The sequence below is a fragment of the Acanthopagrus latus genome, chromosome 4 (genome assembly GCF_904848185.1).
Source record: "Acanthopagrus latus isolate v.2019 chromosome 4, fAcaLat1.1, whole genome shotgun sequence".
Lineage (NCBI taxonomy): Eukaryota > Metazoa > Chordata > Actinopteri > Spariformes > Sparidae > Acanthopagrus > Acanthopagrus latus.
In genome coordinates, this window is record NC_051042.1 from 20,419,193 (window position 1) to 20,444,896 (window position 25,704).

At 41.4% G+C, this 25,704-nt stretch overlaps 1 protein-coding gene across 6 annotated transcripts in view; it reads left to right on the plus strand.

Annotated features, from left to right (window-relative positions):
* The window catches only part of LOC119017640, a 189,350-nt gene that overhangs the window by 60,428 nt on the left and 103,218 nt on the right, over positions 1-25,704 (plus strand). The window contains exon 3 of one of the 6 annotated variants that reach the window (XR_005074501.1): positions 24,163-24,497. The exons of the other annotated variants lie outside the window; for them this stretch is intronic. The gene's annotated coding sequence lies outside the window, so the exon portion shown is untranslated. Of the gene's footprint in view, positions 1-24,162; positions 24,498-25,704 lie in introns of those variants that run through there. 6 annotated transcript variants of the gene reach the window in all.

Here is a 25,704-nt window from a genome sequence, read left to right on the forward strand (position 1 = left end):
GAGACCCTCGGATTCCCCTGTTAATTAAATCAATTCATTATGCTCAGATCTGATTAGCAGCCCTTCCCCCCTCTTTGAATCAATTATTCAATACACAAACATAATTGCTTGTGCCAGAGGTGTCTAAGTATTAGCTTATTTAACTCCAAGGACACTAATTACCCCTAGGGCAAGGGAACTTTTCTCATTAATTCTGACAAAACACAAAAGCACAGCTAAGGGAAAGTGTGTGCGTGCGGGTGCGTGACTGAGTGTGTGTGTGTGTGTGTGTGTGTGTGACTGGTCTGCCTGCCAGTCTGCATGTGCGTGATAGAGAGAGCAGGAGAGAGCGCGCATGGACGTAAGGTGTTGTATTGATGCACGTGCGCACGGACGCGGGTGTGCGTGTGTCAGAGAGAGAGAGAAAGAGAGAGAGACACTGAGTGAGAGTGATGCTGCTCCATCGGTGCCTGGTACAGCTGGAGTAAACATTAAAATGCGCTTATTGTTTCTCTTCCCCTCTCCGTACTTTTTTTTCTTCCCCTTCCCCCCTGCAGAATTTAATAGAAATAACATCTAATTGTGGTCTATTTAGCAGTTAATTAGTGTCCAGACGCAGTTATCATACAGGCTGCAGATAAACAGTCGTTTCAAACAAAAAAAAAAAAATAGAGACGGCACAACAGATGGGCTGCGTTTTTGATTAGTGGGTAGATAGAAGGTTCAGTTTCGAATCTGGTAATATAATTGTTGCCTGTTACTGCCAAGATGAAAGTGTTGCTGTTTCATGGTGGAGCCTTAAATAGCACCACTTTCACTTGCCCTGCGGAGACTGTTAACCAATTAAGGGTGAGATCCAACAAAGATTAGCCATTTAGGAGAGTGGAGTGGAGTATAGCTACAATAATGCTGGTTCGTCAGCAGCCAGCAGGCTGTCTGCGGTGTGAGCTCGCTCAGTCTGTCCTTGCCTTCTGTTACATTTTGAACCAGATATTATAACCCTCCTCTGAGCACATCATCGTTGCATGCTCTTTAATCAAATACTTGCAGTAACCACATAATTGTTGTAATACTTGTCCTCAAAAGAGGAGCTTCTTTGAAATCCACATGGGAACACATTTTGTGTTTTGAAAGCCCTCTTCTGCAAAGATGATCTCTGTGTGGAGAACTTGTGAGCTACATGGGAACTTACTCCAGAAAAGAATATGTACTGTGGTGAAAGGCAAAAGAAAAAAGCAATTCTTTATCCTGTTTCAAATACACTTATGATTGTTTTGTGAATTTAAAGGTGCGCTATATAAGTTTTTTTGTTGAAAACATGTCATTTTTTATGAAATTATCATCAGATCTGACATTGGGGCTTTGTGTACTGTGTCACAGAGAAGTTAGCATGCTAACCAGCTAGCCCTGGTACTCCCTGGTCCAAAGCTCCTGTGCTAGCGATGTAAACACCAACACTTCCCGCATGCTCTGAGCTCCTAGCCTAGATGGCTAGCTGTACAGCTAACTGAGCTAACCAGCTAATGGCAGCTACATTTTTCAGCAATGAGCAGGTACTGTAGTGATTTGCTGCCCCCTCTTTGTTCTAAATATTCTAAATATTCTAAAAGAAAAAAATGTGAAATTAAAGACAGTTTGCCTTCAAACTAGTGAAATTTGAAAAAACATGTAATGGAAGACTACCCACCAAACAGCGTCGGCCATTTATATTAGCTAGCTCACAATAATGCTTCTTCTGTGCCGAGCTGACAGCCATGTTGGTGTTGGTGATGCGAAATTAAATAGTATTTTACTAACCTTGCAACAAACTATGACCTCTTTGACTTGCAAAGGGATCTTTTTAATTTGACAAACATGTGTAATTCTTGTCATAATTCAAAAAGTGTGTTTGTCTTTTTCTGAAATAACGTCGTGTGGGGCCCATCAGGTGGGGCGTGCCTTCGCTTCTCCATACATTAAAAATAATCACATCCGCATAGAAGTGCATTCATGATTTCTTCATTGAGCCTCCTTGTGCTGTTTTTCTTCTGCTCCCTCACTTGCTGCCCTGTATGATAATCATCCTGCCCTGCATTTGAAATACATTTTTTATAGGCCCCGCTAATATGATCGTGTGCCACAAATCTAAGGTGTAAAGCTCACTGTACATAGCCCATAGGGATAATTTCAGTTCTCTGGGCAGCGTGCTGTGGCGAGATTGGGTTGGCCCTGAAATCAATGGGCTGATCCCTCTCTGTCCAGCTTCCTGGCTTGACATGCTTGACTTTTCATCTCCACGGTCACATAGATTGATGACTTATGACCGAGAATGTATGTTTGCTGACCTCTAGCAAAGTGAGTGACACATAATTAATCCAATCACGCAGAAAACTGGGAAAAGAATGGTTCGGTATCATTGGGGCTTCACTTCAAATCGCAGTTTGACATTTGAATGGAGGAAGAAAACACTATAAAGGCCGTTGAGAATGATGTTTGAGGGGCAACGGATGGCGTTAACACAATAACCTCACAAGTACACTGGGATTTGGAGTGTATAGTTGTATAAAATCACGTAGCTGAAGAAGTTTCCTGTGTATCGGTGTGTCTCTGGTATTTGATCCTCATTAGCTGCAAGGACCATCAGACCATTTCCCGTTTTAACAATAATTAAAGCAGAGGCATGGACAGGTTGCGCAGCTCCTCTCAATCAAGGTAGTTCTCATCAATATAAATGACGCGCGCAGACACAAGATGTTGTGCTCCTCTGCTACACGGCTCATGTAGGCCACGGTGTCCTCTTCAGCCCCTCTCACAGTGTCTTGGGTGCGGACCCTGCCTCTCTCCACATCCAACGGCGGGGTCACTACACACTAGAAACAAGCCCCTGAGTGGGCTTCTCTGATACACAGTTAATTAAAATTCATTTCTGAGGATGCATTAGCCATGCCCATCTATTTATGGGCGGCTCTCAAATGCAGCCACTACAAAACAGTGCTCTGTAATTAACCCCACCTAATCAGATAGCGCACTAGTGTTGTGTTCCTATTCGTCCTCAGGCACACAGCCATTGGACAGGGGTTTCACAGAGAGGATGAGCCCATTCTATAGTTCAGAATGGCTAAGCAGATTAAAACCTCATATCAAACATGATATTTACAGGCGAGGCTCAGTGGAGAGTGCTCCTTTTATGTGGAATGGGGAGAGGCTTCAGGGCTGGGCTTTTAAAGCCATGTCCCTTAATTGTATTCTGGCTAAGTGGGATGAATGGTGCTTTTTAATCAGACTACTGACGGGGCTCTGTGTTGTAAAAGTATAGAGATGGTGGCTGATAGTTAAGATGTTGAATGATATGCTTTTAGTCCAGGTTTCCCAGCTTCTAGCTATATTCAGATGCATTCTAGCATTAAGCTGGCACCTGTAAACATCAGTGTGATTTCCCCTGGTGTTTCTGCTGCTGGAGCAAACACAGGTTTGGTAAGTAATTGTACAAATCATTTATAGTAATGTCGTGTTTACATTGAGGTTAGTAATGTAACTTAAAGGCAGACCTTGTGGGGTGTACACGTTGTTTAAAATGCAATCTAATGCTCAGAGAGAGAAAGCATTGCCTACTACTTTTCATTCAACAGTGAGACCTACTTTACTTTGTTACTCTGAGATTTAAGGCTCTGCTCCTCCTAGTGGCTGATCTGGGCTATTTTCTCCCCTCAGACTTGTACACAAATGGGTCTGATAGCAGAGGTTTAACACATCACATAATAAATTGTAACCGCTTTTTTTTTTATTCTCTTCCTCGTGGCGCTTCTGAGAAGGTGGGTGGAACACTGGAATTATCTGAATCTTTTTGATGTAACCTGACAGGCTCAGCATATAGAAAGTAATGGGAATGGTATAAGCCCTGCTGTTCACCTAGTCAATTTGAATTTCATGACCAATCAAATGCAGACAAGGTGTCATTTGGTGGATAGGGAAGAGGGGAGAGTGAATCCCTTTCCCAAACAGTTAATCCAACTTTAATCCTAGTCATTAGGAATTAGACATGCCGAGCTGTCCGGCCGTGCCTCTAAATTACAATCAAACGGTTACCAATTACACAAATTATTGATGGTAGATTCTCTTTTCAACTGCAAATTAAGGCTATTAAGGAAGGCTCCCTTTTAATGCAAAAGTGACTAATTAACCAGCGGATGGGAAATCTGCTGCCCAGATATCAAAAAAGTTCTCAGCACACATTGCAGAAACACAAGGGAACCAATTAGTTTAATTATCAAAACAGCTAATTAAAATTGCACAGTTCCTAATTAGTTCTTTGCTTTTGCCTCTAATTGACAGCATGGAGATAAATGGGCTGCCGATGAAAATGGGGAGAGGAGAAAAACAGGAGAAACTTCGGCGGAATATTTATGCTGACTTTATCTCCGTCTGTGTGGCAGCCCTTGAAAGTGGAAAATTAATGACCTTAATTCCCAAACTGTTTTTCCTCTAACGGTGCTCCCCTCTGTGCTCCTGGTGCACGCTCCTTTGTATGGGCCTGCCACCCTGCCAACTGCTGGAATGGGAAAAAAAGGGGGTACTTGGGGGTGGGAAGGAGCCACGATTCTCCTCCTAATGTGACAGCTCCCACCTAACAATGGGGAAAGATGAAAGAATGGAGCAGATGTAACCGCTGGGAGCATTGCATCATGGGACTGCAACTCTGTTGCACTTTCTTTAAAGAGCTTCTGTCATCTACAGGGGCACTAATTTGTCCCATGAAAAAGAAGGAAGTCTGTCGGGACAGAGATAAAAGACCTTTGATGGCTCAGAAACACTTTTAATAAGTTTTTAAATTTGAATTTTAGATTGATTCATATGATGTCTGACAAGTGAACTTCCATTGAAACTTTGCCCATATTTGGGGATGTGAGTGGTGTAAACCCTGCAAACACAGCCGAGAACTTTGTGTTGTGTCCTCCAGATTTATTGTTACATTCTCCTCCTTATTGGTATGATCTGTTTAAAGGTCCTTGGAAAATAAAGGAGAAAGATAGATCCTGTTAGACAGAAATGCTACACTAGCAAACCTGAACAACACCCATTTACCTCACAACATTCTGTGTACGACTTTGTGTGTGTACGTGTGTGTGTGTTTGTGTGTGTGTGTGCGTGCCCGTCTCTCTGGTGTCTATCCTTCTGGCAGCCATTGTCTCTTTGTCTGTGTTCCTGCAAGGCCAACCTTGTCATGTGTAATCCCGTCCCTCTGCCTGCATGCGAGAGACATGTGAGTCCTCTTGGCACATTAGTAGATAACTATCAACTAATCAGTTTACTTTTGGGACTGCGTTAAAATGTAAATTACATTAATGTTCAAATTATGCATCAAAGTACGCAGATAGGCCAGTCCAGAGGCCGCATAATGCCGGGATCATTCAGTTAGTGCCTTCTACATGCAGTGTTAATGCACTCTGATTTCCCCTGCTCTGGTTCAAATCAAGTGTGATACGTCAGCCAGTTGGTGTCTGGGAAACTGGAGGAGCTTTGTACGAAGTGGAGGAGAAAGCCTTTTTTTTTTTGCAAAGCTCCATTAAAAGGCAGAGGGATGATAGCCGCCTGTTGGATTTCTTTTGTCTAATTCAGTGGAAAGGACTTTCTGCTTCATGTGCATTTTAAGGCTTTGCTCACCTCTCGCTTGAAACAACGTATAGATATTAATTTGCTTGTAATCTGCGCGAGGGAGAGAAAAGATTGCCTGAAGTGTATTCGGCAACGTTCAAAATGTGATTTATCTGAACTCATTCTATCCATTTCAAAATAACAGCCTGGAGAGGCAGGTCTGTGCAAAGCCTTGGCCTGGAGGAACTTGCTGCCCATGACTAACAAACACACGTCTACCGCTAATTGATTGTCTTGTGTTTTATTTATGGTGCAGTAGTAATTAGCGGACAGCATAATGTAAGCCATTCATTAGCACCTGGCCACCGCTATGGATTTCACTGCTTTGTCTCAGATGCACACATCATTAGGGAGAAACAAAGACTGGAATTTATTAGCACGGCTTCTTATAAATATTCTTAAAGTCAGTGTGCCTTTAAGGAGGAACACAGGCCTGTAAAACTTTTGTCAGCATTTGCTCACTGACTCCATTTGCTGCAGAATATGTTAAGGAAGAGCAGTATAAATTTAATTTTAATTGTTTTGTACACACGCCAGTGAAAAGGAACTGATTGGATACAGTTCAGAGACAGTATATTAATACGTTATTTTCATATGTTAATTGGTTTGCATAATCTCTCCCTTTGCTTGGTTTGGAAGTACCTGGCATTGAGAAGGGGACTGAAGAGAATAGAAGACTCCAATTTACATAAAACCAGCTCCTCTGAACATTAAATAATAATGCATCTGCAAGCTGAAGGTGTGTTCAGTTAGCAGAAAGCACATTTTTATAATTTATAGTCCAGCTGTTTCAGTGCTTTCGAGTCCATTTTCCTCCCTGCCTGCTTTTAATGAAATCTTGTTACTGGAGAATTGACTGGAGTGAATTGAGATTTTAATCCCATTGACGTTCTACCATGGAAATGCACACTGGTGGGAACTTTTAATGGCGGGCCCTGTAATCAGAAGACACTTGTATTCAGCTCCCTACAATAATGAATCTCATCAAATGTTAAAGCCGGGGCCGCATGCGAGGGGCTCAAATTTCAAGGTTTTTGACCATCCCCATTTGAGAAATTCCTCGGGGAGTGTGTGATTACTCAAGTTTAGCAGTTTATTGCCTCATCTTTCAATAGCCACTGAAGCACAAAATTCTCATCTAGGTTGCTCTTTTTTTTTTTTTTCCTCCACTTGAAGAACAGGCCAATATAGACTGCAGAACAGCTGCTCAGATCCCAAGGAACTGCTGTTGGCACTGCAATGTTATTAGCTGCCACCATCATTGTCCACTCACTGTGTCATTTAAAGAATGAAAACTAAATTCCGTGACAAAAATCACTGGTGTGATGTTAATTGTGAACGTTGTGTGTTTGCAGTAGTGTCTGTACCTTCTGACTGCGTTATAGTGCCCTGCACAGCTCATGTGAAATTGATTTATTCACACTTACAGCACATTGTGCAAGAAAACATATGCACAAATATTAAAGATTAATGGTGAAATGGAAAGATACTAATGGATGTATTTGTCTTAAACTTTCACTCCCTTACCTCACTTGACCCCTGACATTGGCGCACTGGTGAAACAATGATTGGGCAGAATACAAAGTTGGCGCTGTGTTGTTGCCCAATTCATGAGCGTTATTTTCATTCATTATGACACCGTGCAAGGACAAATCCCCACCCGGCCTCTTAATGAGGAGTATTGTCTGCGTGTGGTACAGGCCCTCAGAATTTTAATTGAATATTTAAAAACATTACTTACTGCTCTAGATTAAATATCAACAGGGCCATCACCATCACTTTTGGCCACCTCAGAGGCTAATTATTGTTGCAGCATAAATTGCAGTTTGCTCTTCACGTTGCACGCGCACACTGGCTTCATGGAGCTGCTCAGTTTTCATCTGTTTCATGTGAAGAACCTCCTCTCTGGAGAAGACTCCACCAGGTCACATGGGTGCGATGAATGTGATGCTGTTTTATATTTGAATGACTAAATGTGACCTTTGAGATTAGAGGAGGAGTCGCTTCTCAGGGGGCTGAAGAGAGTCCCTGCTGCTATGAAGCTCATGTCCCTTTGATCCCTCTGTAATGAGACTAACACCAGGCGTTGTGGTCACTGAACACATTGACACACCACTGGAGAGCCGACAGCTCTACTGCCTGATACAAGAGGGCGGCGGTGTGTGTGCGCATGTGTGTCCTCAGGTACAACAGCGAATGTGAGACATGCAGTATAGCCGCTGGGATTAGCTGTTTGGCTATTACACGCTGCTACTTGCAGTGATTTGCCGTTAACATACTGTATGAATGATGCATGCAAATGCACACAATTTGTCATGCCAATTTAAAGGGAAATTCCACCTTGTGGTATGTGGATGTCCAATCAGTGTTGATGGTACATGTCATCAACTGAAGAAATACTTTCCTCAATGCATTCTGTATTGACAGAGAAAGCTACCGGAGCCGTGCTGGCAGTGCCGTCACGTACCAGGATGCATTGCGCGTAGGACTCTAACGCCAGAGCCAACTGAACAAGCTAGCTGCTGACTGCTAATCAGTGTTACACAACACTACTAAGCAAATGAATTCCTGCCGCTTGACAATTCCTTTTTTGAAGGTAGCTCTATTGTTCCATTTAGGGTATATCTATCAAATAAATGTACACACCGCAGCAACTCACACAAACATGTCATAGAGGAGCAGACCAAGCTTTGGTATTACAACAAAGCTAACACTAGCCGCACTACTGCTGCACTATAAAATACACATAGCAACATGAAAAAATAGTTGCTGGCATGTTACCTACTTCTCTTGTTAGCTACCTGGCTTCAAATGAGGCTCAACGTTCACACAGTGTCTCTTGACTGTCCCTCAATTTTACAGCATTAGTCCAACATTGCCCCAGATCGTGGGAGTTGTACGGTAGTCCGACACATGCTAGCACCAAGTTCAAGGGGCTAGATCACTAAATGAACATTGAATAGTAAAGCAACATTTAAAAACTTGGCACAAAGTAGAGCTTTGTAAGTTCAAGAGAGGGTCACAGACGGGCATTGACTTCTGGTAAAAAAAAAAAAAAAGAAAGAAAAAAAAGTCCACCCACACATTCTAGCTTTCCAGCAGTCATGGCAACTTTTTCCGCAACATTTCCGACCTCTATCCACTGCATGTCTTCAGCCGATTGCATTTTTTATTTTGGAAATACCGATATTTGCTGCTGGAAATGTAGCTAGTTTACAAGTGAAGAAGACAAGTTTTGTCTTTTGAGCAGCTACAATCCAATCTGAAATAGCCTGTAGTTCTTCCTTAACACAAACTACGTCACAGTGTGTGTCAAAAGATGGTGATAGTGCTGCAAGAACAGATTTTAAAGAAGACCTTCAGAAAGGCCTCGTCAGTAATAGCGCCTTTAACTCCATGACTTTTGTGACATCACACTATGTCACCATGTTACACATTTGCATAATTTACTCCCACCGGCACATAAGAATTGATTTAGCACAGCTGCTCTTTTGCTGTTAGTGGTGCTTGGGCAGACATGTGTGCGCTGACCAATCAGGGGGCGGGCTAAAGACAGAAGCTAAAACAGGGTGTTTCAGACACAGAGGTAATACAAGGCCTCAGGACCAGACAGTGAATCTGTCTTTTAACATGCCTCATAGGGCACAACTTATGATCACTTATGACACTTCATATTTTCCAAACAAGGAAAATTAAATCAGTAAACAGTGGGTTTTAAGCCTCATTGGTGTTGAGCTAACTAAAGTTTTCAGTTGTGATGTGATGCCACACACTCAAGTCCGAGGGCACCTTCGCTGACCTGAACACAACTGTGGTGAAGCCCAGTTCTCGGAGACATCTTCAGAGATCCACTGAAGATCAATCATGACCAGACCCGTCCCCACGAGACCCTTAGTAACAGCCACTGATTGCTTTCTGCTGTGCAGGCCGTTAAGTGGAGTCTGGCAATGGGCTCCTGGACAACACTTAACAATCAATCAGAGGGCACAACCACTTCTCATTGCATGCCGGTTCTTCCCCTGCATTACACACAAACAATAATTCAGGTGGACACAAGTGACACTTAAGAATCACGGCCAGAGTATGCCCCATGATTTAGCTGGAGAGGGATATGCTGGACTGTAGACAGAAACTTGAGTTACAGGATTTACATAAACTCACTGATTGAGGACTGTGGAGTTTTTGCCCCATTGTCATTTGAACAATACTGTATGGATGTGACTGTGCGCGTTTGATGTGTGTCCTGTGTCTTATCCTACGTGTTTGTCTATCTAAGAATACCATGGAATGGAACAATATAGCTCACCACTGTTTCCCCAGTTTCATTTGTCCCACAGCCTCATCTGTGCACCAAGGTTATAAAACAGATTTGCAAAACCATTCCTGCTTGACTCAATTTCACAATTTACTAAAGACATTATCGCCAATTTTGATGTATCCTGTTACAAATGACTAGCCTTTTACCAAGGACAAAATACACAAATTTAAACATCATAGAAATAAGGCCATGGTTGTTTAGTGCTTCCTGCCTTGCCAGTGTAACTAGACATGCAGTAGAAATTCTGCCATGAAAGCCTGGGCTTAAAGTTTGCCTATTGATTAAGGATTCCATTGACTTAATGAACCTTAAACCCTCCATCAGATGACTAGCCAATATATGCTCTAATCTCTAAAACGGATGTCTGGCTGTGGTTCCTTTTAAATGAATTGATCTGCTCAGCTCTCCCCAAATGGGGAAATGGGCAAGTATTGATATGATTCCTGACTCAGTGATGGATGTGTGTGATGGTAAAACACGAGCTACATGGGGCCAGCGTGTGCTGTCGGGTAAGCAGAAAATTCAGAAAACAGTTTTACCGGAGCTCTTCAAAGACAAAGCAATATCATTTGTGTCACTGCCAATACTCGACTCACAAGGTTTGTTGTCTTTCTTTTTTTAAGGAGGAAAAACAACATACAGAGTAAAAATCCTCTTCACATTTGCTTTTTTAAAAGATATTTTCCTGTCAAGGATAATTATCTACATCATTATGTATGTATGTATGTATGTGTGTATGTATGTGTGTATGTATGTGTGTATGTATGTGGAATTATACAAGATGGTATGGTTTTTATTTTTCATTGATTTTTAAATTGATTTTCATTCCATATTGAGCTGCATATCATGCCTGGCTGTAGCTATTTTAGCAACAGAGGGTCGTTTTGAGTGAAAGTCACTTGAAGGCTAAAAATCCATCTCTGTGGTGGAGTAAAGCAATCACAGCAAGCTTCACAAGAGGATCACAATGGTTTTGTGTGATGTTCAGACTGCATGGCAAATATTTATCTAAGTCAGATTACACCCAAGGGAGACAGAGATGTCTGCATCCCTATAGCCCGCTGTTGTTCCATTGCTGAGAGAAATGCATAGGGCGATTGTTCTGCCAGGAGGTTAGAACTTCTAACTGTTCACTTCCCACAACAGAAAACCATTGTTCGGTCTCTCCGGCATAATAAGCACGAGTGCCATGAATAATCACCAGTGTGTCAACTAGCTGTATTGTGATCCTCAGCACTGGTGAGCCTCAGATGGCATCAAATAATTTTGTCTGTCTTGCCTCTGAAAGCTGCGCAGCCACAAATGTTTGATGTCCCCGCAGTTCATTTCAATAGCAGAAAGGCATTTTGAGGGAATTGAAACAACCTATTTCTTTCCTCTGATCTTCTTCTTCTGTACATGGTTGTCAAAACTGTTCAGCTTGTCTTTGACATACTATAATGAGTCAGCAGCACAGGTCAAAGGCCTTCAAAATTTGAGCTCTCATTATATAAACCCCATTTTTGCCACTAACTACTGTGATGAAGGATGAAACAATTAATCAAAAGCACATTTCAAAAGATCTGAAGATTGCATTGTAAATATCAGCCTGAAAGGAAATTGTAATTAGGGAGAGGAAATTGTTTCAGTGAAGCACTAAAATGAACCACCGAATTATGTAAACATTTAATTATAGACCAATTTTCCAAGACTGTTACTTGTCTGTCCTCGTTGTCAGACCCTTGTTCTCTGCTTGTCACTGGAGCTATTCAAGGGTTCAGGTGGAAAACACACAACCAGGATAATTATAATATCATTCTGCATTTGACTTGTCCGCTTGACTGATCACTGATTTTGATATGCTATTTTCATTTGAATTTTTATTAAGTAACCCATGAATACATTTTATGGAAATAAACCAAACGATAATGTGTGGATTCAGCCCGGTCCCACACCAAAGCATGAAAAAAGACCCGCTGATCCACAGGAGGTCAGCGTGTGAGGGTGATGGTTTGGCTTGCTTCAGCGCAACAAGCACACGTGGAGTCCACAATTTTGGGAACAATGGATGAACGCAGTTTAAAGAGCAAGAACACCAGTATTGGGAGGAGGTTCGGAATGGTCTGGTGAGTAATTTTGTAGGATTTCAATCCTTGAGATCAGGGTTCAAATCTTGTGTGAGGCAAACAGCCAGGGCTGACTGTTTTGGGAAAGCAGTTATTTTAAGCGAACCCATGATCTTTTCTTAAACCTGGCCCTAACCTGGTGCTTTCATTTTGGAAAATGTAACCTGTTGTAGCATGTTTGCTAATCGGTAACAAGACCACGGAAGATGACCAGACCAGCGATGGGCAAGGCCAAAGTGAGATGGTGGACCAGTGTTCTGTTAGGGTTTGGTGTGATCCTGGGTTGTACCAGCACACAGGCTTCTTGTCATGTATCACTCAAAGGTTTATCCTTTGTGAGCCTGGTTTAATGATCACCGGTGAACCTGCAAAGGCCCACTGTGTATTCTCCTGTTGATCATGTATGCCTGTAGCCAACTGCAATCAGCTCCTAGCTGATGATTGTTTCATTGGTTGGCAAGTGCATGCTATATACTATGTTGCCATTGTGTTAACACTTAACACATTACTTACAGCCTGTCCTGATTGTAAGATAACCTCTCTTCTGTGAACCTTTGCTTGGATTATGTATGTACAGTACTTGCTCACCAACTCTAGACAAGCATATTTTTTTCAACCTATATTGTTGATCCACGTATTACTGACCCCATTATAAGGGTAGCTGGTCCCACTATGTACAGTCACTAAATCAGCATCGGACCGCAGCGATGTGAAAAGACAAACACTCTGTCCGTCGTCGTAGAACTACAGTTACAGTGAACAGCCTCTCTGTAGGCTTAAGGTGGTAAAACATGGCACTTGCACCTCTTGCTGTGACACCAGCATGACATGAAATCAACATGAACTCATTACATGGGAACAGGTGCCTTTCCGGCCCCTGTTGTGATGGAGGATGGGGTGACTTAATACTAAGCGCCAAGCTTGGTTTACCCTAAGCAGTACAAAGGCAACCAAAACTAGCACAGTTCTTCTGCCCACCAACCAAAGGGGAAAATCACTGGGCAGCATTTGATATACTTATTAATGACTTGAGCACTTTCAAATATTTGCAAGGCACTGTGTACATTTCTGCCACGGCAACATTTTGATTACTACAACTTTCCCTAATCCACTAATGCAACACAGTATGTGCCTGCCAGCCAAGGTGTTTGGTGCTGAATCAAAACACAAAGCTGCCGAAGCTTTTACTGGATATGTACCATAAGTTATAGCCTTTGGTTTTGGAGAGTTCAAAGTCTTTGGGCTAAAAGAACTGTCATGCAACTCCAATCCCTTTCCATCAGGAGTCTGTCTGTGAACACAGATGCATAGATGTCCACTCTCCCAGTGGACCTGACTTGGCTGCCTGCTTGGGAAATGGTCAGGCTGTGACACATGTGACATTTGGGGTCCAACCCCCGATGCTGAAAACATATCTGCATTCACCTCATATGCAGGAGGCCCGAGAGAACTACTGAGTGAGCTTCTGCCAATAAACGTAAAAGATGCATGAGAGTCAAAGCTGTCATTGTTGTGCGTCTGGATTTGCAGTTAGCTCTGCTCCCCAGTGAAGCACCTGCTTTATGGGCTGTTGGGAGCGCTGCCTCTTTTTCTAACGTGGTAAGGTGCAGAATCAACTGTGCTGTGTGGAACACAGCTGACTCTGGAGACCAGGCCAAAATAATCTTATGGTTATTTAGGTAGAAGAAGACTTTAGTACCTCGACAGAAACCTTGGCACCCAGAAAGTAGCTGTAAAGCAGAATGCTGTATTTGTAAGCCGCTCCCTAGAAAGTACACAGAGGAACTTTTCATCTCAAGGTACCACTGCAACATTAAAATAAACATCTTTCAAGTCTATAGTGGTGGACCTACCAGCTGAGCCAGCTTTAGTAGCCCTTTTAGTGTGAGTGAGCAGGGAGGCATACAACAGATGCAAATCCAGAATGGGTCCGTTGCAGTCATTTTAATGGGAAATATTCAGACAACAGTCCTGCCTCACTGTTCTCCACTGGAACTGTTGACATAATCTCCTCAAGCAGCAGTTTGTACATTTTAGTGAGGGAAGCGTCTGTTTCTTCATGATGAACTTGTTTACAACACTGAACTGATGTGGGAGCCACTGAAACTGGAGCGAGAAGCTATTATGTTATGTTCACAGTTTTAATGTACATGTGTATCATGACAATAAACGCTTATTACATTCCATTCATTTAAGATGCTGGCCTATAGCCACCACTCTTGAAAAAACTCGAATGAAGAGATGATTATTCATTATAATACCCAGTGTTGGTTTAGATAAGATGAATTTATCCATTTAATTAAAATGTGTCCGATTGTTATTGACAAGGTAAGGGCACTTACGAGTGAACACTGACCAGTGATTTCCAGTAATTGCTTGCAATCAAATTATAATCAAAGTCTATATCCTCATTTTATTTATTTGTTTGTTAGCAATAGCGCTACAAAACTACCTCGGCTTGCAAAGTATAATTAAGTACTAATTGAGTAATGTTATGACCAGTGTGAACCAGGATCAGGTGCAACAGGCCCACACATCAAGGCTGCTGGCTCCTGACAGAGCATGGAGAGCATCTTCAATCATGGCTAATGTGTTTTCATATTCCATCATATCTATTAACAATTTAATTTAATGCCAGTTTTAAATAAGAAAATAAATCAAATCATAATTATATTTTGTGGGTAACATCACAAATATGCTGTATTTGGTTTAAAAAAGAACATTAAGCTTTTTTTTTTGTTAATGTACATAGAGATTAGAAAGTGCTGCATTATATACACACTAAGGGTGTCCCAAGCAGCTCCGCGTGTGTGTGCCTGTGCAGGCGCGTGTGCGTGTGTGTGTGTTTTCCAGTGAGGGTCTAGGGAGGGTGCGAGCCCTGTTCACAGTGATGTCACGCAGCCTCTCCGCAGACTGGCTGAGTAAGAGGAACAACAGAATTTCAACTGGAGAGATCAATTATAGATAGAAGAAAATGAATGGGAAAAGTAATTTAATAAATTATTGACTTGATGTCTTATATCATGTACAAAAGCAAATGAAAAATTAGATTGTGCATTTGGATGAAGTTGGATTTAAAGAGCTTCAAAATTATATTTAATTAGACAAAGAAAAAAAAATGTGTCATGGGCATATGAAGTTTCAGTGGGAAGGGTAAATTAATGATTGCATTTGGCAATAGCAAATGATGTGCCAACGTATAGTGTGACCGTCTGGAAAGGCATGGATTGTGTTGGGGGGGGGGGTTTTGGCATTTTGAAAGAGTCAACACTGCAGCGGTCCTCTGTCTTCCCTTTTTCCCATTAGATGGACAGATTGGAGGGAGTGTTTCTCTCCTCTGTGGACCCTCTATTGTTAACACCTTACTAGCTGCTAATATAGTAACACCACCACTGTAAAGGACGCCAGCTAAGCATGTTGGGTGTGGGCGACAAATTAAAAGACAGCCCAACGTAACGTGTCATCATCGGGGACATGTCATTTACACCATGCCTGGTATTAAATAGGAATGTTTCAGCCCCAGACTCCCTCAAAAAATCACAGAGTTTTGTGGGTTTTTGAGGCAGAGTAAACTTTTTAGACTTGCAACAAACTCTCAATTATTTGTCCCCTGTTGTAAAATCGGCATATGTAATACGTTACTATGTGAAGTGGAGTTAAGGCTACTCTGTGACTAGATGATATAAATGCATAGTTGAAAGCAGATGGCACAGTCAGTTATTTACTGTATAACATTCATTTTACAACAGCTTCGCTTCAATTTCTCATGCAGTTCCAATAAATAACGCAACTTTTTGCACTTTCATGGTACAGAATAGATGTTCGATCAGTAACTGGAGCTATTTTTATTAAATTATTGCCTGCTCACTTTCTAACAACCTATATTTTACCCAGCTAAGCTTACTTAGTTGTATGAATATTATGATGCCAAGGCCTCAGATATGAGCTGTTGTATAGAATGTGAACTGAACACAGTGCTAGACTAACTCTAGATGTGGTCAAGCAGATCAATCACATCCTGTATGTGACGCATTTTCATTTTGCATTTACACGCATTTTTCCTTATCCGGATAATCTGTCCAGATTTTAATTGCATTTTTAATAACTAGGTATAAATGGGGTGCATGAGTGACCGCAGCAGTTTCTGTGGATTTTCTGACATTCACCTGAAGATCTTAGCTTTATTTCATGGTATGTGTTATGATCATGGCATATGTGTACTTAGGTGTGTTATGGCAAAAGGGAAATGCTTACATGGAAAACTGCATTCTACTTTAGGTTTTGGGTGAGGAAATATACAGCAGCTCTGCCAACATGTGATGTGAGAAGAAGTCCAATCTAAAACATCGAGAAAAATGAGTTAATCAAACAGTTTATAGTTCAGTGTAGACTTTTTCTCTATAAAGTGTAGGATTTGGCTTTGTGTGTGGATATGTGTGAACCTTATTTTGCAGTGTTGTCTTATTATTCCAAAGGACTTGTTCGATGCTGAATTAAACATTGGTTTCAGGACTTAAAAAAGCCGATATGCTGGCTCACACGGCAGCCCCGGGAAAGTAAATACAGATTGTAATTAGATGGAGAAAAACTTTAAAGTTGGATTTCACTCTCCTTTGCATGAACTGTGATGTGATGAAGCCATGGGACAAATAAGGGGGAGAGGGGAGGAGCAGCGGTGGGAGAAGACAGAACGAAGGGGAGGGGGAGAGATGGGGGAATACAGACTAATTTATGTGTGAGCTTCCAATGCCATCTCTGGGACGCCGCATCCCCTCAGACTCTGTGGCCTGGCGTCTGGAGAGGCAGAATGCAAATGGAGTAGGTTTCTAGGTGAGGTTGGGCACAGTCACAGGCCCATGTTGGGACCTGCTTCTGCAGTTGCTAAACAAGTGTTCTTTGTCATGCTGGGCCCCTGGGGTTGAGCCAAACGAATCCTATCATCTGCAGTGTTGTGTTACTTAAGCAAAAATACTCAAGTTTGCAGCCACTATTTATAAGATGAAAGGACCCTCTTCAGGGAATGTCAGAATTAGTTTTTTTTTTTTTTCTTCTCCCAATTAATTTGTGTTGTGAGTATAGTTTCATGGTCCCTGCACTGGCTCCCCAGTGGATTGGTTCGGTGCACTGGCGTCTGTGCTCGATAGTCAGTGTGTCAAAACTCAAGGAATAAGGGACCTGCCGGTTCCCACCTTTGTTTTGTTTGCTCCTCTGAACTCACTTCAAGAAGCAGAGACGATTTCCTAAATAACAGAAAACCGTCTTCAGTGGAAAGCGGATCATTCACTCGCTTGTGGATTTATTTTAACGAAAAACATCCATGTCTTCTAATGTGTTTTCTCTTTCTCCCCCTTGGCTTTCGCTAATCTAATAAATGCTTACACACTGACTAATACCAGGCCAGAGTCCTTGATGAATTAAGAAACACTGTGTTGACTAATTGACAAAATCACTGAAAAGTAAAGATAAAATCCTCACTGTAATTGAATGTGAAGCATCATTTATCTATAGATTTGTACCAGACTACTTTATTGGATTGCTTTCCCACGCCTGAAATATGCGTTAGCAAATTGACCTAAATTCTCACGGGGAACATAAAAACCAACTAAATTTACTTTGAATATCCTTCTTTCAAACCCATTATGTGAAGTTTTTACAAAATGCCCCTCTCTGATCTTGAAAGTTCTGTGCTTAAATGTCTAGTCCTCATTGTGGCAATGTGGGGGAGAGAGCTGCATGTCGTCAGGCATTGCTGCAGCCCTGGAACAGAATAAGGTGCTAATAAAAAATGTGTGACTCTACTAATGAATTTGATTCTGCAATTCTGCAACTCAAGCTCTTAATTATCATAAGACATTCGCTAATGTGCTCATTCAAATGGGAAACACTTTGCTTGGAATAAACTGCATGGCTTAATGACTTGAGAAAAGAGCCTGATGACATCCTGCTCTCTTATCAACACTTCCCAAAGGCTGGCACAAGAGATGGTGGGTGGATGTGATCAAACTGGCCGATAAATGAAGCCACTAAATATTCAATGGCGTCTAATGTGGTCACGGAGTCACTGAGAGGCACCATTTCTCAGTCAACTCTACATATTTTTCGTACACTGTTCTGGATTTCGTGGAGAGACAAAGAAAAAAAACAGAAATCTAAATTGTAGTCACTCTTGAGATCTAAGGGTGAGGAAGTGATGCCATCGCTCTTTGTTCTAACATCTGCTCGTGAAAAGAGATAAAAAGAATGGAGGCATTACAGGATTTTTTCAAGCGCCTTTTGCTCTGAGTCTAAAATAGGTCTACTCTGACAACCGACATCAAAGTAAGTCATTATGGCTGTATATGATCCATCCATTAGCTGCACACTCCACTTTCCTGGCATTAATTGCTTTTTACGTGTCTATACGTGCGCACGCTTGTTTGTGCGCGCGTGTGTGTGTGTGCCCACATATGTGAGTGGTGTGTACATGTGCGCCCACATGCACTCACACAGCCTGTTCAGACAAGTAGAGGTGTAAAATTAAATCCCCCAGTGCAGTTGCATGCAGATGATGTGCTTCAATGGCCTAGCTGCTCTTTGCACCATTGTAATTGAATAACCTACAGAAAAGTCATCACATTCCCACTTTGCTATTCCCTCTCTGTGTAACATGTAAAAGTCCTCTTGTAACTACCTGGTAGAGCAGCCCATCAACAGCTGTTAGAGCTGACTTGAAGGTTAAATATTAGGAAGGAATCCAATTTCTCTTGTCTATTCAGCTCAGCGGTGTGTTAGATTGCAGCTGGACTGTGCTTACGGAGTGTGGGATATGAAGTGGGCTAATCAATCCCCTCTGCTTCATTCTCAAATTCCTCTCATATCAGGTCCCTGCCCCCCGGGCAGGCCTTCTGCTTTCCGAAAGCCAATTCCACACGAAATAAGAACTGTGACCTGCAGCTAGAGGGTGAAGTTGAGTTTTCCCTTCATGATTAATCTCTTCTTGGGTGGTTTTCAGAAAAAAAAAGAGAGGGGGAGGATAGAGCGAGAGGGTGAAAAAAAAATAAGAAAACATGCAAGTCGCTGCCTTGTGACCTGCAAGTTTTTTTCCTCTGAATGAGCCCGGTGCACTGGAGCCTGCTTATCTCCCGAGAGAAAGACAGAATTCATTTTTTGACAAGGTTTCATGTTGACATTGAGAAAATGAACTACCCGATTCTATGATTAAACCTGGGCTGTCATAATTGTCATCTGAACTGTGGTGACGATGAAAATTTGAGCGTTTTTTTTTTTTTTTTTCCTCTCCTTTTTTTCACAGCTTCTTGTTTAGAGGACTTGGAGCTCAGGAAAGGAAGTCTTGATTCAAAAGCTTTAGAAACAACTCAGCTCTCAGAAACAGGGATATATAGATTGTGTTTTGTTGTTAGAGGATAATAACATTATACTGTATATGAAAAAATAATACAACACAGTGAGTCATTTTGAGCTGGCCAACACAGCCTAAAAATATCCCTTAACACCTCACTTCAAAGGGGATTTATATTGTAGTTAAAATAAACAGTGGTGAAGTAACGGATGTTGAATGAACACATCGGCTACATGACCTAAAACAAAGGAGCGTGCCCTTATTATCGAGCAGATGGGCTGCCAGAGTTGAAGGGGAAAATGATATAACCTTAAAGTGGCAGTATCACATTTTACAGGTTATAATGGCATCTGTCACTGAGAGTGGACCTGCCAGACACTACTTTCATGCAGTTGAATTGCCCTTAATGGCTGTTTCTCCTGGTTCAGGCCCACTTTTAGACGCGGGGGTTGATGTCTGTCTAAGGAACAGTGACGTTAAAAGCATTGAGCTAGAATCAGATGGACTTAACGGACCATTTCTGCCCTGCCTTTGTCCTTTGTTCGATGCTTTCGAACTAGGTTATCCTCTTTGTTAAAGAAAAACTCCCTCAAGGACAGTTTTGACTTCTGCGTTTAAATGGTCAACATTGAAAGCATCGGCGTAGAAGAAATGTGCTCACTCAGGGACTCTAAAAGGCCCCTAGAAATGTTTACATTTTTAATGCCATAATGATGATCCCACGTTCAATGTACATGTTTTGCTCACCCACCTTGTAAATCTTTCAAGTGTGTAAAACATTCCATTTGGAAAAACAGCCCATTTGCCCACTACCACCCACCAAACAAATTGGCTGAGAACAACAAAGTTCAATCTATGTCTGAATATTTCTTTGTTTGTGTGTTTTCCCTCTCCAGCGGTGCACTTATGAAAGTGCTCTTTTGCATCAGAGATAAGGTATGCTGGCCCACTGGGAAGCAAGTGAAAGTGGGTTTCAGAATATGTGGGAGACCAAATTCCTACAGCTAGAAGTACCTCTGCGCCAGGCTAAACAGTGGGCACAGGCCTCGACACACACCCTAATGGAAGAGTGAAGTAGCATACAGTGTTGGAGTGCAGGTTTTCGGCTGAGGTAAACAAGGCTTTAGCCACTGCAGATCCCGTAAGTTATTCATTAAAGATATGTCAGCGCAGGCCTCCCTAGCTATTCCCACAGAAACCGTCTCTTGTGTTTTCTCTAATTTAAGGTGGTCTGCTTTCCAATAAGACAAATTAAGCCTCGGTTATTACAGATTATGTTTTTCAAAAAACGCAATCAAGCCCTATCTAATCATCTTGATCTGCAAATTATCTACACTTTCCAAAAGTGTAGAGAACATTCACAAAAATAAAAAAGTTGTTTATGTGTGTGCTTTTTGGCAAAAGTTGTGTTTTGGTAGTTGATTCTAATAAGAGGCCTTGCCAGTTCTTAACTGCATCTTGTATTTTGGTCTGATTGGAACAGTAAAAATACAAAAAAGTGCCTGCACTGATTATATTGTCCGTTTTTTTAGGTAACATTCTATTTTCGATGACTGACCACTCTGCACTGAGGGACAGCAGGCTCTATGATACCCAAGATGATCCGAAAAGGCATACATATATCTTTATGACATTGTTTCTGCAACAGCAAAGAAATACAACAATAATGAAAATAGACTCCAAATTTAAGTGCAAGATGGTCAAATGTCTTAGGCATTGCTACACAAATAGATGTTTTTTAACACATATTATTGTTGTAAACTATTTTCAATGGGATGTTTGAATTTTGAAAATGTTTTTTCCCAGTAGCACCTCTCTTTCAGGCCAAGTGTAACAGCATGTTTTAGAAAACGTGGGACAGTCTCTTGGAGGAAAGTAATCAAATTCATTTTAAGGGACTGCATCTCACTAAAGAGTTCAGATTCTCTGTCCGTCTGTATTTTCTTTTGCATGTCTCAAGAATCATTCTGCTGATCTATTCAGAATTGGCAGGTTTATAGCTGAGGACACAACCAAGTGCAGTTTCAAATTTGGTGTCATTTAGTGTCATTTGGTGTCATTTGGACACATGACACGCAGCACTCTGGCTTCATGGCTCTGCAGACTGAAGCTGGGCTCACACATGATCCCTCTCACGTGGTCTCATGGGGAGGCAGACATAAACAAAATGACGATTAACATGGCGCAACAACTTGATGTAATAACTCCTTGCAGTAATAAACAATAAACAAGAGCAGCAGGATTTCTATTCTTCAGCAAGGACTGGAGCTGAGATTTTAAGTTTCTGTTAACAGTAATTTGCTAGTTAACGTTAGCCTCTAACGACTAATATGTTAAACGTTTCCTGGCAGCACTGTCAAGTGCTCCGGGAATCTTCTCAGAATCATAAAAAGACCCTCATGTTACCAGATAATCTGTGGCTAACACCATTTTTTGAACTGGACCTGCACTAGTGTGCTTCAGTGAGGAAAGTCTCTGGTTTACATAATGTTGTTTTAAATTGGGTTAGAACCCTTGATTAATTTCTATCAAGACAACCCCATCTAAATAGCAGTGCTGAGGAAATTTACTTTAAAGTAATCTGTCAATAATTCCTTTACTTTACTGAATAATGAACATGATCACATTATTTATCACCCTTTTACTTTTTCATTGCTTTCTAAAAGTCAAACCAATCCTTACCTGTCATTGGTGTCTTGATTAGAACACCTACAAAACAGGAGTCAGGAGTCACAAAACAGGTTTTAATTCAATGCTTTATAATACAGTTCCATTAAGATTGTGTGTAACACCATTTTCGCAAGACCAGTACCCGTATGGTAATTACAGAAAATCATTACACAGTGCATTACTCTATGTCATGTTTATTTGACAAACTCAATAACAGTATGGTGTCAGTATCAATACAGTGTCTCAGGAATCTTTAAAAAGGCCACAACAGCAACTGTTCACAATTAAGAACAGAGGATTTCACCATAACACTTCAACACATAAGGGGGAAAATGTTAGAAACTGCAGGAGATATGTTTTTTTATTTCTTCTGGGTTACAGCAGGAGCCATGGATACATGTCAAAAAGTCTGTATTGTAGTTCATGTCTTGAAAATTTTGGGAAACGGAGACGAAGGAGTCAAAGCACATGTGAAAATGAAAGTAATCAGTTCATCTTGGAACTCGCAAACACAACAAATGTTCTCAGAATGTGGGGGAGGATGGGACAGTGTGGGAGTGCCAAACAACTAGAAATCAATATAACAAAAACTAGGCCTGACTAATCCCTCCCACTGAAAACAAAAACAAAAGACCAAACACACTCATCTGAAAAAAATTAGTTTACCAAAAGGAATACAGATGTGGCACTGACCAATAATCCCAGTGTCTCCTGGCAAAAGTTAACTGCGAGTGTAAAACCCACCTATCATCCTCGACCACCCACCACATTCCTTTTTTATCAGTCCTAACGAGTTTTACTCAAACAATACCACAGCTCAGGCAGGCAAAGAGCAGGGGAAAATGAGAGCATGAACTTTTAAGACATGCTGCTTTTATTGAGGGCTCCCGATTGATGATAGGACAGCTCAACATCCGACAAATGAGCAGCAGGAGTAGACTGCACGGGTGGAAACCAATAGTGTTGTTGGCACCTGAAGACAAAAACAGGGAGAGAAAGAAAAGCGAAGGGGAAGAAAACACATAGACGACAGGCACTTTGCCCCTAGGATTTTAGCCATACCTAAGACTGACAGAAAAGATGAAAAGGTTGTAAGGTCAGTTGATGGGGCTGCTTGGAGGGTGTGAAGTGACAAATTACATCTTAAGTTCACATCATTCTTAGATATAATTTGTGCACCATTAACATTTAAATGCTTAATTTGTACTTTTTCATCCAAACGCTATTTGGTGTAGCTATTGAAATTGTGGTAACCTATATGGCATTCCATCTCCTCACTTCCATTGGATTCAACCCACAACTGGCTGCCAGTTTGTGTCACAAGCTAATCTTGCTACCGTTAGCTAGCAAATGTTAATGTTGCTGGAGCTAGCTAGGTAACCACGTTAACGCTAGCAAGCTAAAACTTTTTGAAATGAATCATTCACAATCATGATGGTGTTTTTAAGGAAAATAAACTTTTATTTTGCATTTTCCAAAAGCTATGTAGATGTGTTATTTAAAAAAAAAGAAATATTTTTCCATTTTAAAATGTTGTTAATGTGACCTTTAACACCTGAGTGATTGTACCTGTGAACAGGGGGGTTTATCATCTAATCTGAAACTAAGTCAACATCATGGATCACTGTATTATATTAGTGAGGCAGCCGTACATAAATGAGTGTACAGTACCTTTAACACCACATTGCCTTTTTTCTAACATTTATTGGCTACTCTTGGCTTGCGACTTTTTTGGAGGTGATTGGTGCGGCAGTCAGGTCCCTCTCTGATAGGAATAGTTGAAAACAGTCCAGACCCAACAATAAGCAGAAAATAACCCTCAGCCAGTTCTAACTAGCAAGGTTTGCTTCTCTAAAAGCAGGTGGTATTAAAGGTTGGCATTCCAAATAATGATGGTTTTTAATAAAACTGTTGCTTTTGTGAGGAAAATGTCCACCCTGACTGGGGATGTGGAGCACAGATTCATGACCTTTTTGCACAAGCAGCACTAAAGTTTAGCCCCAGCCCTTAATGATGGGAATGATGATGTGGAAGAGTGACACTTTGTCAGATGCTTTTAGATGAGGGTGCAGGGCGAGAAATGCTGCCAGAGTCCTCCTCACCTCATTGTCCTTTTGCAGGAGGGAGAATGGAGTGCCGATGCCCTCTCTCTGCACCGACTACAACTGTCATCTCAGGCTCATTCAGAGCTCCGCAGCACTTAGGCCCCATTTGCTTTTAAGGATGTCTGACAGGACAGCAGCCACGTATGATCAAACTTTACTTTCACTGTGCACTTGTGACAGTTCATTGAGAGAGGCTCTAATGTGCTGTCAGCAGTGCTCTCCACTCAGCTGCCTTGATTTACCTTCCCCATCTGTCTCAGTCAAACAGCACTAAGTAGAGGATGAAAGGAAGAAAGGTGGCCTGTTAATTCCATGTCCTTGTATTCAACAATAAATTCACGTCGCATGAACCAACGCTGTGTTTTCCTATTTGAACACTTATCACAATTACCTACATTTCCTGTGAAGATGTCTGTAGGGGTCAACTGTGAAAGCAGTTTATTCCAACCCATAATTGTGATTCTTGTTGAGCAGTGACCTCCAGTGGTCATAGTAATTATCATGGCAGCACAGGGGGTAGTTGGACGAAATCAAGCCCATACGCAGAGTGCCAGGCTTCAGAGGCCAACTTTTAAGTGGCCAGAACTGTGTTATTGCAACATCACGTGATGCACTGGGGCCCAAAAATACTCTCCCAAAAGCTTACATCATGAAAGAAGCATCATCAGTAGTCAGTCTGCCCTGTCACTTAGCAGCTTTCATGGGATTAATGATTTAGGTTACATTTTGTACATCACATAAATGAAGTTAAAAAACACAACGGTAATGATGTAGTAATTTTTGATCACACCTTGATGTTTTCTTAAACCTAACCTTTTAGTTTTAGTGTCTAAACCTTACCAAGTAAAGGTCTAGTACGCCTGTAGCTAGTACAACGCAACATGTTGTGTTGGGAATGATGATATATGTTGTTTCTGGAGTTGCTAGGAATCTATTTATTTAGTTGATTAAGTATGGGGACGTGTTAGAGAATCTACAGCAAGGTCCACCATAGGCCTAGGTATCAATATATAGGCATCTGAGACCGCTTGGCATATTTCCAGGAAATGCTTGTGCACCATTGAGCACACAACGACATGAATGAATGCGGCATCTCCAGACTTCCTGTTTTTCGACAAACCAAAGCCTTGAGGAGAATCAATCAACTTTTGGATGTCAAGGCACCTTTTTCCAAGGTTTGTAGCCAGGAAAATGTGACACTAGGTTCTCTAGATTCTAAACTTGGAAATTTGGCCAGGAAATCTACCAGCACATTGGACAAGGTAGTTGATGTAACAGTATAAGGTTCCCACATCAGACCTAACTTACCTTTTCAAAGGTTGCTCTGCACAGTTCCTTACATCGCAGTCGTGCATCATCATGTTACCATGACAGCAAGAGGAATGTATGTAACATTCAGACAGAACATCATGAGAACATCCTTACATACCTCGAGTCTCTAGTGACAGTATCGCATTTCTTAAGAAAATCTTTTTAAAAAAACTGTTGTTTTTTTGACATGTTGACACCAAAATCTGTACTACCTAAGGAATGAATGACTTATATGCAGTGTTATAT